Below are 12,364 nucleotides of genomic sequence, written 5' to 3' on the forward strand. Positions count from 1 at the left end.
AGCAAGAAACATGTGCAGCAGAGCACCTCTGGTGTGCTTTTAAGGCCAACGCTGGCTCTTATGATAGCTCTTTTATTTACATATAAATGCTTGTTGCTTGACAATTTAGATAAAAATGTTACCGCTGCTCTGCATGTGCTGTAGATTGAAGGTGTAAAACCACTGGACCAACTAATGGAGTCTTCACACATCATATCTTGTTAAAGAAGAGGTAACCCACTCTCAAATGCTATTACAATTCATCAAAAATATAGTATATGAAAGATACACTTCTAACAAAAGTCTAACTTTTGTCTTTCTGAGTTGGATGCCAAACTAAGTACTGATTGAAGCTGCACCATTTCAACAATGAAAATTATTATTCTAGAGTACTTATTTGAAAACACTGAGAAAATATTAAAACTACATTGAATTCCGTATTTCTCTAAACCACCAACATAAAAGAAACATCTATGACTGGCATGGGATCCTTAAGTTGCAACTTAAAATCCCACTGTGCATAAAAGTCTACTTTATACATTTACCTCATGCACCAAAAGTTGAGTTTGTCATTCAGTTCTTTCTGTCTTTATTTGTAACTTTCAAGAAAAGGAAATATTGCCACAAATGCCAATGGCTACAATGGAAAACTGATGAATAGAGGTACTGAAAAATAACACTCACTCCTGCTATATTTCTAACAGATGTGGATGATGTGATCATCCATTCATTTTACTATCTGTTTCATCACCCACATGTGCAGTTTAATTGAAATGCAATTTCAGCATCTTTTGTATTCAGTGCATGCACAATCAAAGGTATACATTATTGAATTATGAATTAGTTGTGCCTAAACAAATCTTCGGGGGGGCTAGGAGGGAAGGAATGTAAATACGTATGTAAAAATAACCTACCTATTTACACTGCCTACTTAAGTTTACATCAGTGTTTTGCTATAGCCACAAAAGTAAGAGCTTGAAACCACTCAACGGCTCCAACATTAGCCTATCTATTGTCTCAGCAGCCTTCAGTGCACCTTCTTCATGTCCTCAAGAACTGATAGTTCATTTATAAGCTATTACCTAAGGAGCAACTACCATTATAGCAAGTCTGTAAAGTTACACAATGGTTTTGTGACTTGGTCAACAGCTAAGACCTCCAAGCTCATTCCACTTGTGACCCAAGAAAGATTTCAGTTTAGACCTCCAGAGGTGGCAGTCTGGAGCCAGAGGACACCACATCACTGGCTACTCTTATTTATAAGCTCTTGTTGCACAGGATGTTGATATCAGCAGAAGAAAACTAGGATTTTGCCTAAAAACAGTAGGTTTCCTGTTAGGCCAGATTTGCTGTTTGCACAATTTTAGTATTTTATGTTTAATTACTTCATAGTTTACAGATTTATTTATAAGATTATGAGGAGGGTAACTCATAAATATACGACAATTGTTCACTAGTTAGTTTGGATTGTACATAAATATGTTGCACAAGCTTAGCAAAAACCTTTTTTCACCAAGCTGAATCAGAACATTCAAACTGTATTTTCAAATGTGTCTCTCTGCCTTATCTAAATTCCAACATGACACATAATAAATAGCTTCTCATTTACTATCATCATAAAAATTTAAACAGCCTTGAAATAGTTGCTACAATACAGTGGAAAATGATCAAATGTATGTCCTAAATACCCACTTAGAACAGTAAAACTATTTCCATATTGAAGAAAGAACACATAAAGATGCATTGTTGCAGTAAAGGCTGTTACCTTGTTTAAAAAAAAAAAAAATCTTCTACTCAGTATAGTAGTATTAGAGTCAACAACTTGCTGTTTTACACTGCAAAAAAAGGACTAACAGCCCTTAGCTATCATGTAGTGTCAGATTTGCTTTAAAAAAGAAAGTATCTGATTTGATTCTATACAGTGATTAAACATCTTTGTGCTCTGCTGAGTAGGGTATTCTATCCCCTCCCCCCTCCAAAAATGGCATCAAAGCAATCAAAATGGTAATGTTCAGCATGAATGGGGCCCCATCCCCCACCTTCAAACTCTGCAGACTTTTCTCCATGTTAGAAGAAACCAACACCCCTTCCTCACAAAATGGAAGCTTCCACTACCAAATTGAGAGTGCTGACAAATTCTGATTACAATAAACTGGGAGGAAAAGGGTGGCATATAATCACCATCACCTATGGGCACAGATTATATATGCACGGATCACTTTTCAACTTTAACCACAACTCCAGCAAAACAAAACAAAACAAAACAAAAAGGAAAAAAGGGTTGGAATCGCACACGTGCCCCCTTCCCCTCTCCCCCGGCGGTCCCTCGCCAGGAGGGAGGGAGGGAGGGAGGGAGGAGGCGGCTTTGGGGCTGGCAGCCCGGCGCCCCGCAGGCGCTGTCCCCAGCCCTGGTGCTGAAAGGGCTGCTGCATTCCGGAGGAACGGCGCTCGCTCCCGCCGCCGGCGGGGCCGGGAGCCGAGGGACGGGGAGAGGAGCTCAGCACGGCCGCGCCGGCCCCCCGGGGAGGTGGGGGGTGGGGGAGGGGGGGGCAGGAGGGTGTGGAGAGTGAAAGTTCACCCCTGGGGGGGGTCGAGCCGGCAGGTCTCCCGTCGGCTTTGTCAAGTGCCCTTCCCGCACGGCAAGTGGTGGGAGCGGGGACAGGAGAGCGGGGGGGGGGCGCGGGCAGTTCGCGGAGTGTGAGTGCGAGTGTGCCGGCGTGAGCGTGCGCCCGGCGGCGCGGCGCTGTCCGCGGTGCTGAACGCCCGCCGCCCCCCGCCGCGCCCGGCAACTTTCCTCCCGGGGGGCGGGGAGCGGGTCACGGGCGGAGCAGCGGGCCCGGGGGTCACTCGGCACAAAAAGAGAGATGAGAAAGTTTGGGGAGGGCAGGGGGGAAGGGGGGGGGTGGGGGGGAGAGGGAGGAAGGAAGGTTTCTGATTTGTTTTGTTCCCCTCCTCCGGCTTTTTTTTCTTCCACCCCCCCACCCCCCCCCACCCCGGCAGCTGAAACAGGTTAATCCGTTTTTATTCGTATTTTTGGAAGGGGGAAAAAAGTGAAAGTGCCTAAGTGAACTCGAATCAAAAGCTAACACGTCAGATCAGACCAAGGGAAGAGAAAGGCAAGTGGGGAGGGAGAAAAAAAAAAAAAAAAAAAGAAGAAGAAAAGAAATAAAATAAAGTGATCAATAAAAATCAGTTTTGTAATCAAACCCAGAAATGGCTCCAAACTGGGCTCCAGCCTCCTCCCTCCCAACTCTTGCTCTGCACATTGCACGGAAGTGCACAAAGTAGCCCAAGACAGGAGAATTTTCCATATTCCTAAAACATGTCGACCAACTCAAAATGGACGCCTCATTTTTTTTTTTTTTACGTTTTAACTACTGCTTATCTTTTTAGTACTAGTACTAAAATCATTCTCTACCCCAGCAAGACATCCGAGAATCCGACCTCATTTTGAAAACATGCATTTTCTTACTTTACGCTTAGGAAAAAGGATGTTATATTCTCCGCTGTCGGTATTTTTCAGCTAACGCAGACACTTTTCGGATGTTTAGATAGTGCATTGTAAAAACAAAAAGAAAAAACAAACACAACTGAATCGATCTGTTCCTTACTTGTTTCTCATTAAGAGCTGCTATTCTTGATTGCCTTTCATGGATTTGTTTCTTAAGATCCCCGTTCTGCAAAAACGGCAATAAGATGCATATTAAAGGCAAAGTGTAAACTAACCCCTGTAATGAATAAACTTGCGATCTAGAAATTGTTCAAAGGCAAAACCGTTCCACCAAAGCCGTACGAAAGCATGCACACACAAAATACCCTCCTTAGTAAGAAAGCTCAGTGCAGACTACAAAATGAGATCTCTTACTGATAAAGTTTCTCATCCTGCTGTCCCAGCACAACTGCGCTTATTACAGCGGGGATAAAATACTGAAGAAGAGAAAAAAAAGGATCTGCATTTACCTGTGGATCTTGCTTCATCTGTGCAACTAGTTTCTATAAAAAAAAAAAAAATCACCCCCAAAAAAGGAGGAATTAGAAACTGTTTCAAGTTTAATGGATTTTTTTAAATGTATGTATGTGTGTGGACGGGGGAGGGAGGGGGGTAAGGAACAAAGAGGCAAGTAAACACTGCGAGTCAGTTTCAAGCAAAGCTCATAAATATTCAAGTCTCGTCCTAATCTCTCCAACACACACGCACACACACTCGCACACACTCGCTCACACTCACGCACACGCACACACACACTCGCACAAGCACCCACCGCAACGTTAAGTCCGCATCTCCACAACGCACACACACACAAAAAAACTCAGCCAAACAAGCCGCAAAACTACTTTGGCGAAGTGCTCGCCATTGCCGCGGGGGGCCGGGGGGGCCCGGGGGGGGCCCCCGCCGCGGCCCCGGCCTCCCCCGCCGCCCCGGCCCCGGCCCCGCTCCCCCCCCTCCCCTGATCGATAGACCCTGCGACAAGAAGCAAAGGCTACTTGATAAGCATGCAACACTGGCTCCCTTCCGATCCTCCTCTCCCTCTAAAAAGCACCGGGGATAGAAAAGCATTTTTTATTTGCTTATCATTTTATTTTTTTTTACCTGATGACATTGGATTTCCACTTTTAACGCCTCTTGCAAGCTGTGTAGCTCCATCCCTGCAACTTGCCAGGCACTTTCCTGCCACTTTCAGATCCGAATGAAGTTTTTTTGTTTGTTTGTTTGGTTTGGTTTTTGGTTTGGTTTTGTTTGGCTTGCTTTTTTTTTTTTTTGCCCCCTCCCTTTCTTTTTTTTTTTTTTTTTTTTTTGGCTTTTTTTTTTTCTCTCTCGCTTTTTGCAACCGACCCGCCAGCCAGCCAGGCAGCCACCCCTCCCTCCACGGAAAAAAAAAAAAAAAAAAAAAAAGTAATTAAAAAAAAAGAAGGAAGGAAAGAAAGAAAAGCCAGGAAAAATTAAAAAAAAAAAAAAAAAAAGGAAAAAGGAATGGCAGTAATAATAATAATATTAAAAAAAAGCGACAACAACAAGCGAAAGAAACAACTACTCAGTCTGCAAAGCAAGTTCTTTGCCTCTTTGCTGGGGACACAGACTCATCACTCACTTTCCGCCAAAGTAGGGGGGCCCCTCCCCCCGCGCCCCCGCCCGCGCGCCCCCGCGCCCCCCCCGCCGCCCCCGCTCCGCCCCGCAGCCGTTCCGCCGCCTCCCGCCGCCCCGCCGCCCCCGCCAATGGGGACGGCAAGGGCTGAAAACGGGAGGGACTATATTTCCTCGGAGTGCGCGCCTTGATTTCACTTTGCCTGGGGAAAAAGTTGTGCCTCGGCTGCCAATGCTAATTCGGCGGTGCCCGGATGGAGCGGGGGGCAGGGGGAGGGAGGGGAGGAGCGGGGGCAGTGAAGGCTTGCGGCCCGCGCATGCGCACTGCGCCGCCGCCGCCGCCGCGCCGGGCGAGAGAACAACAAAGTGCCGGAGCGCGCGCGCGCGCGCGCTCCCCGGCGCGAGGGCCCGCGGGGAGAGGGGCGGGGAGAGGGCGGAGCCGCGGGGCGGGGCGAGCCCGCCCCACCCCCCGCCCGGCACTTCAGGGCCGCCCCCCACGCCCCAGCCCGGCACCTCAGGGCCGTCGCCGGCGGGGCGGGGGTTCTCCGTGGCGGGGCAGCGTGGCCCCTTCCCCTCGCTGCCCCGTGGGTGTCCGCTGGCGGCTGCCCAGGCCGGGGTAGCCCCTCCCCCTTAGCCAGGGACAGGTCCCAGCGGCTGAGGAGGGGGAAGTTTCTCCCAGTCCCCCTCCATCAGGATCCCCGGTACCGGGCCGCCTCTCCCCTTCCCTGGCCGGCACGGCAGCAGCTGCCAGCCGGAGCAGCCGCGGCTCGCCCCGTCCCGCCACAGGCCGCTGGCGCCTCCCGCTGCCGGCCCGGCCCCGCGCGCGGCGGGCCGTTGGCGAGGGCTGCGCGAGCTGCGAGCCCGCCGGCGGGAGGCTCGCGCCCCCCGGCAGCGCGCCCAGGTCAACCCGCCCCCGCGCGCCCTTGGCGGGCAGGCGCTGCCGCCCCCCGCGCCCGGGACGGGGCGTCCGGCCCCCGCCGCGCTGAAAAGCGAAGTGTCCCCAGGGGCGCTGCGGGGTCTGGGGGTTCCAGGGCTGCAGCTCGCTGGGGGCACGAGCACCCGCACGGCAAACTGCGGGGGGAAGCGGTGGGGTGCGTGGGACGCTGGGACATGCAACGCGATCAAAGAAACTTGCGGCCGAGGGCTGGCAGCTCGGCAGCACGGCCTCCGGTCGGTTGCTAACACCAGCGACAAGACCCAACGAAAGTACACGAGTACCTGATAATACCTGACCTGTGAAGTAAGGTGAGAGAGCAGGCTAGGCTTCTGAGCAGTTACCGAGAAATTTGAAGTGGCTTTAAAAAGGCTAATGAAGCATTCGAACTTAACTTTTGAAAAAGGGAAGCCTGAAGGATTTTGTAAATTGGGAATGTTACCTTTGTTACCTCTGGCTGTATCAGTGCAAACCTTGTGTGAGTTCAGAATCAGCCCATCAACAACTGACTAAACTAGTCACGTACGATTTCTCTATGCATTACTTGTTAATTCATTGGCATTATGCTGGTTGATTTGTTTTAATGCATATTTCATTGGTAGAGCAAAGAAACTTTTTCTCAACATTACAGAATAGTCACTTGTTCATCAGAATAAAATTAACAATTACTGCTAGCCTAACTTATTGCAAAGAAGTGTACAATTTTATGACGTTACCTGCAAGGGGTGAGAGTTATTGTGTTGTCCTTCCCACATCAGTGAGATGCCAACAGGAAAAGCGTAGACATTTGTTTCAACCTGCTCGCCATTCAAAAATTGGTTTATACGTCCCCAGTGCTATGATGGGTCACAGATTTTAATTGAAACATAAATTATAAATTATAAAAACATAACAAAGTACATTGCTTTTCATTTCTTGAGACTGCTTGTATTGTTTTCTAGCAAAGTTGTGTAAAATACATTAATCTGTCAAATACATTTATGCAATAGCATTATGCAATCATTTATAACAGCTTTATGCAATGTACTTGAAGATTATGGTGGCAAAAGTCATCCTGCTTGCTGGAGGCACAGGAGAGCTCAGTGAGCTTCCCTTACGTCTGTTCACCTGCATAAGGGAGTCTTACAGTTAGGCTGGGAAATGCAAAGGGAACGGGAGACCAAGTAGGACAGCTGGCAGTGTTGCAAAGGGGTCTGCTTAAGCATCGAGATTTATGATCACAGCTAACTAAAAAAAAAAAAAGTCATGTTATGTGAACTGTGACATATCATGTGATTAAGCACATTTTTCATTGACCCCTGGAAAGATTATCCTTGCTCTTAGAAGTTGTGGAACTTCAGAAGTCCTCCAGAAGAAACTGTACCCCTCCTTTCCCCTGGTGGTGGAGATCATGTTCAGAGCCTGGATGGGGACTTTCACATACAAAAATATCCTGGAGAAAAGGTGTGCGTTCTACAGCGAAATGTGAGTGTAACCTCTCTGTTGCCAAAAGTTTTGTTGTTTTCCGTATGACATTGTTTGGATAAATAAGGACTAAGAGGGCAATTTTACAAACACAGCTCATGAAAACTTTATGAATGTGAATCAATTTGATAATCCTTCATAATAAAGTTATGTGCACAAGCATTTCTAAATCAGACTCCTTTTCTGCAAAAAAGTTATTGCAGCAATGTATTTGACAGATTGACCTACCTTATAGGATTGCCTGAAAATGCACAGTACGGTATCAATAGAAGACCAAAGAAAAACACATTTTGTAACAATATTTCCTGCATACAGCATCTCAGGACCAGTCATTGTATGAAGAACACAAGATACCCAAAATTCTTTCTACTAATTCATCTAATTACAGGTAGCCCAGAATCCAACACCTGAGAGTCAAATCTTACACTTCAAATCCTCACAAGAGGTGATGATGTTCCTTCCTTATCAGATGCTATTACTGATTCAGGAGAAGACTTGCAAAGCTACAAAGAAAACAAGGCATTTAATTGCTTTGGTAATGCCATCTTTCTATTATAATTAACTTGGAAAATCCACACCCACACATACCTTTGTGTAATATGCTCCCTCTCTTTCCTCCAAAGAGTACTACAAAGATGTGGAGGAATAAAGTACTGGACAGTGATTTGTAAATACAATCAATGGTTTTGTTGCAAATTCCATGCACTTTGAATTCCTCTTCCCAAACTGGCAAGGAAAAGTGTCTGAAGACAGTAAGATCATGGGCAGCTGAACAAGAAGGAGCAGCTGCTGCTCAACACAGGCTGCCCAGGGAAAATACTTGAAGTGAATGGCAATGTACTGTGCAGATTCATCTTTATACACAAGCCACTATAAACTTTCCTGTAAAAGCAAGGGCTCTTTCCGCAAGTGGGAATAGCCAGTGGTTATAAAACTTAGGAACCAGCCAGGTAAGAAAATGGAAGAGTGGAGACTGAAGCCACATTGAGAGTCTTAAGGTTAGATGACCTCTCCAAGATGTGTAGTTTCCCTGTATTTTTTTGATACCTCCATTCTACAATATGTTCCTTGCCCTTTTGAGATCATCTCTCCAGCTTAACTGAGAAGATGCTGTAGAGAACAGGAATTACTTTATGGAAATAACTTTTTCCTCTTCCCAAAGTCAGCTTAACCGGGGACTAGAGACAATGGCTATCTCAGTGAGACTGAGAGATGTAGCCAGCTTTTGTCTTTGGTGGAAAAACCTTTGGGAGAGGCAAAATGAATCAGGAACTTCATTCCCTGTGATTACCAGAGGAAAAGGAGATGAAGAACAGTGAAATGTGGCTGTCTAAGATATGCAGGAGGCTGCAACATTCATCTAAAGATCTGATCCTCTGCGTTCATTTCTAAGTCTTTGACATCCTCTTTGTCTCATTACCTGGCGTGTCCCTAACCCCCCAATTCCTTCACCAGAGCTGCAAATAATTCACTCTTCACAGATTCATAAGCTAGCCCTTCCACACAGCTGCAAGATTAATTGTGTCCTTTCCCTTCCTTTACTTGACTAAAATCAGGGTCACAGGAGCAGAACTTACTCCTCTCTGATTGTTTCTGCATCATGCATTTGAAAGCTGAGAGGACCCCAACTATTAATGACGCATTGTTAGATGACAACAACAACATTAGACTGCATTTCAATTCTTGTGGAGATTCAGTGTGGGGGAAAAGGAGCTTATCATACCAGCCACGATAAAGACCTCTGCTGAACTTTTGCAACTCCTATTTAGCTGGAATTCCTCAAGCTATTATTCCTTGTGTGCAAATTTCTTTGTCATCTTTTTGTCATCTCCGGGTTTTTTTCGGCACACTCTCAATTCCCTCCGGCTGCTGCTCAACTCACATACTTTCCCCAGCCTGATCCTGCTCCCTCAGATGGTTCTGGAAGTACAATGATATGGCAGCATCAGGTGCCTGCAGATGAGACAAGCATTTAAGATACTTCACTGGTCACCAACGGCGGTCCAACATCTACTGATCTTCTGACAATACAGACGAATTGTTTCACCTACTCCTTTCCCCATTTCCTGCCAGAAAATCTTTGACTCCAAATAATGTTATTCCTGTAAGGTAGAATGGAAAAGAATCAGCAAATCAGCATCTTACCAGATTTCTTGCACTGTTGATTATGACTATATAAAATCGTCATTTATGAACTATATGATGTAATGGAGAGTATTACATTTGAAGATAATCTAAAGTTTGGAGCGCAATACATATGCTAAAGGATAGGATGAGAGTTCAGAATGATTGTGACAAATTGGAGAAATGGTCTGACAAAGTGATCTACAATTCTATATGAACAAATTTTAGAGATTAAATTTATGTAGATATAATCAAATTCACAAATACAGAGATAGAGACTTAACTGCTTAGTGGTTCTGCAGGAAAGATATTTGAGTTTATAACGGATCACAAGCTGAATGAGAGTCAAAACTGTCAGGTTGTTGCAAAAAGGGCTGAGATGCATAAACAGGAGTGAAATTAAGATACAGGAAGTGATCCTTCTGCTCTGCTCCACACTGGCAAAGTCTCAGTTGGACAACTGTCCAGTTTTAAGTACCACACTTCAAGCAACATGTGACTGAGTTGGAGAGGAAGCAGAGGATGTTAGTGAGAGCAGTCAGAGGTCTGGAGATTGTTAATCTGCAAAGAGTTAGTTAAAGGCTTGGAGTTACTTAGGCTAGCAGGACTGAGAAGAGACATATTAACAGTCTTCAGACATATAGAAAGAGGAAGGGAGTAACTGGTTCTTCTCATCTCGGGGAGAGAACAGGAAGGGTTAGATTTACATTCCGGAGAGGGAGACTCAGACTAAACATCTAATGGCAAAAGTAGGTAATACTGCTACACATTCCCTTTGGAGATGCTGGAACCACTGGTAATGGAGATCTCTAAGAAGAAGTTAAACAAACAACCTCCAGAAAAGATAGGAGTGTTGTCTGATACTGTCTTGGAGGAATGAGAGAGGCAAGATAACCTCTTAAGACCTTTTCTGCACCAGTATACTATTATCCTTCTGATAATACAGCTGATGCACCAGTTTAGGATACCCTAAATTGCATCTACTACTGGCTCTCCTTCTTCCTTACAGGGTTCCTCCTGTTGATACTCAGCTGTCCTGTTTTATGGTTCACTCTCTAACTGGCCACATACAACTCTTACTCCCAGTTACCCAATTACAATAAATATTAACCTTATGCCTTGCAACCTATTACTTCTGTTGTTAAACCATCATAAATACAAACTTCCCACTGATAGCTTAAATAGCAAAAAGAGAAAAAATTGGTTCCCTATGACCATATTCCAGTTACCAGGGTTTTTAGACTTCCAGTTGCCTTCATCTGGGGGCCGGAGGGGGGAGGGAGGGTGTTAAAAGAAAGAGAACAAAGGCTTTTTCTTGGTAATAATTCCAAATGTAAAACACAACTTGAAAGAAGTCTGAAATACTGCTAGTTTTTAAAGAAGTATCAAGACTTCTCTGAATGTGTATATTTTCTTGCTTTACTTTTTCCACATCTACAGAAATGATTTACACATACTGACTTCTGAGAAATACTCTTCGTATCAGTCTGAAAAAAGCACAAGATCCTTCCTTCAAAGACTCTAGAGGCCAGTAGATATAAATACACTCTCCAGGCTTTCTTTGTGAGAAAAGGTTCACATCAAAAACTGTGGAAACTACAGTATCAATGTAACAGAAGACAGGATGCTGTTCTAGGGTATTGCCATAATCTAAAAGCAGATACACAACAATTTCAGAGTGGAACCAACAGACAAAAGTACTCACTTTGGCCTGCGTCTGAAACTCACTTCTACAAAACTGGCATTCACAATGGAAAGTCTTGAGGCTTTCCCACAGCCTTTATCCTATCACTGTAAGGGCAAATTTCCTTCCTGCTCTAGCGAGGCGTTCAGGATTTGGCTTGTGGGATTTTTCTGTCATGCTACTTTCATTCATATCAGCTGGATCCCAGTTCTGGAACACAGATTTCTTCAACACTGAAGGGTTGAGTGCCCAGAAGACCAGATTTGTAAAGGTATTTACACCTCTGAGTTGGATCCCAAGCACCTTTAGAAATCTGACTTGTCCTGCAAAGCATCAATTAGTTTGTTTTCAGAAGGTGTTAGGTGCCTATACACCCTTAAAATCTGGCTTTTCCCTTGAGGTAGGAGCTCTTCATCTTGTGGTCTCAAGTCCATTGTTTGCAACGAAATGGTTTCCTCTCCATTATCAGCTGTAAGCATTTCTCTAGTTATAACAATCTCCCTTGTTCTCCCATTGTGTTATAAGCACTTTCCTGTTCTGCCTTTTATCCTGTCCTTCCATCTCTCTGTTACATTTCCCCTGATTTTTCCCAGCTGTCTCCTTTTAGCCTCCTATCTGAATCGCAGGATCAGACCTACCAAGCAGACTGAATCTCAAGACAGGATGAAATCCTATTCTATGTGCAGACAGCTCTTACTGACTTCAGTGGAAAATGCCTTGATTACATCTGCAGAAAAGATCTGGCCCTTTAAATGCAAAATGAAGCCAATATTTTTATGCATTTGAAAAACTACCAGTGGGTTACATGACAGTATAAATCATCAGCTGGGCTTCACTTTCATGTCAGTCCTTGGAAAGGCCCTCCCTGTGCTGTCGTGCCAACAGGTAAAAGGACTTCTGAAAAATGCAGACATTCCAATGAGAGAAAAAAATCTATTAAAATCAAAACTTTCGGCACATTTGCAAGTCTCAGCAGCACCACTCCCATGCTGTTTTTATGAAAAACAGCTGCATCAGTAAGCATAACATAGAACTTCAGGTAACAGGGATAAACAATACATTTCTCTCTCTTGTCAGGAGTGATCATGAAGAATTA

The 12,364-nt window shown here is 44.9% G+C and overlaps 1 long non-coding RNA gene across 1 annotated transcript; it reads right to left on the reverse strand.

The window, feature by feature from the left end:
* Positions 1-3,585: 3,585 nt before the first annotated feature.
* On the reverse strand, positions 3,586-4,726 carry LOC119149390. The gene is made up of 3 exons (XR_005104676.1): positions 4,571-4,726; positions 3,940-3,972; positions 3,586-3,656 (listed from the first exon to the last, which is right to left on the reverse strand). It is a non-coding gene; the product is annotated as an uncharacterized LOC119149390 (long non-coding RNA).
* Between the last annotated feature and the right edge of the window lie 7,638 nt (positions 4,727-12,364).

This window comes from Falco rusticolus, chromosome 5 (assembly GCF_015220075.1).
Source record: "Falco rusticolus isolate bFalRus1 chromosome 5, bFalRus1.pri, whole genome shotgun sequence".
Lineage (NCBI taxonomy): Eukaryota > Metazoa > Chordata > Aves > Falconiformes > Falconidae > Falco > Falco rusticolus.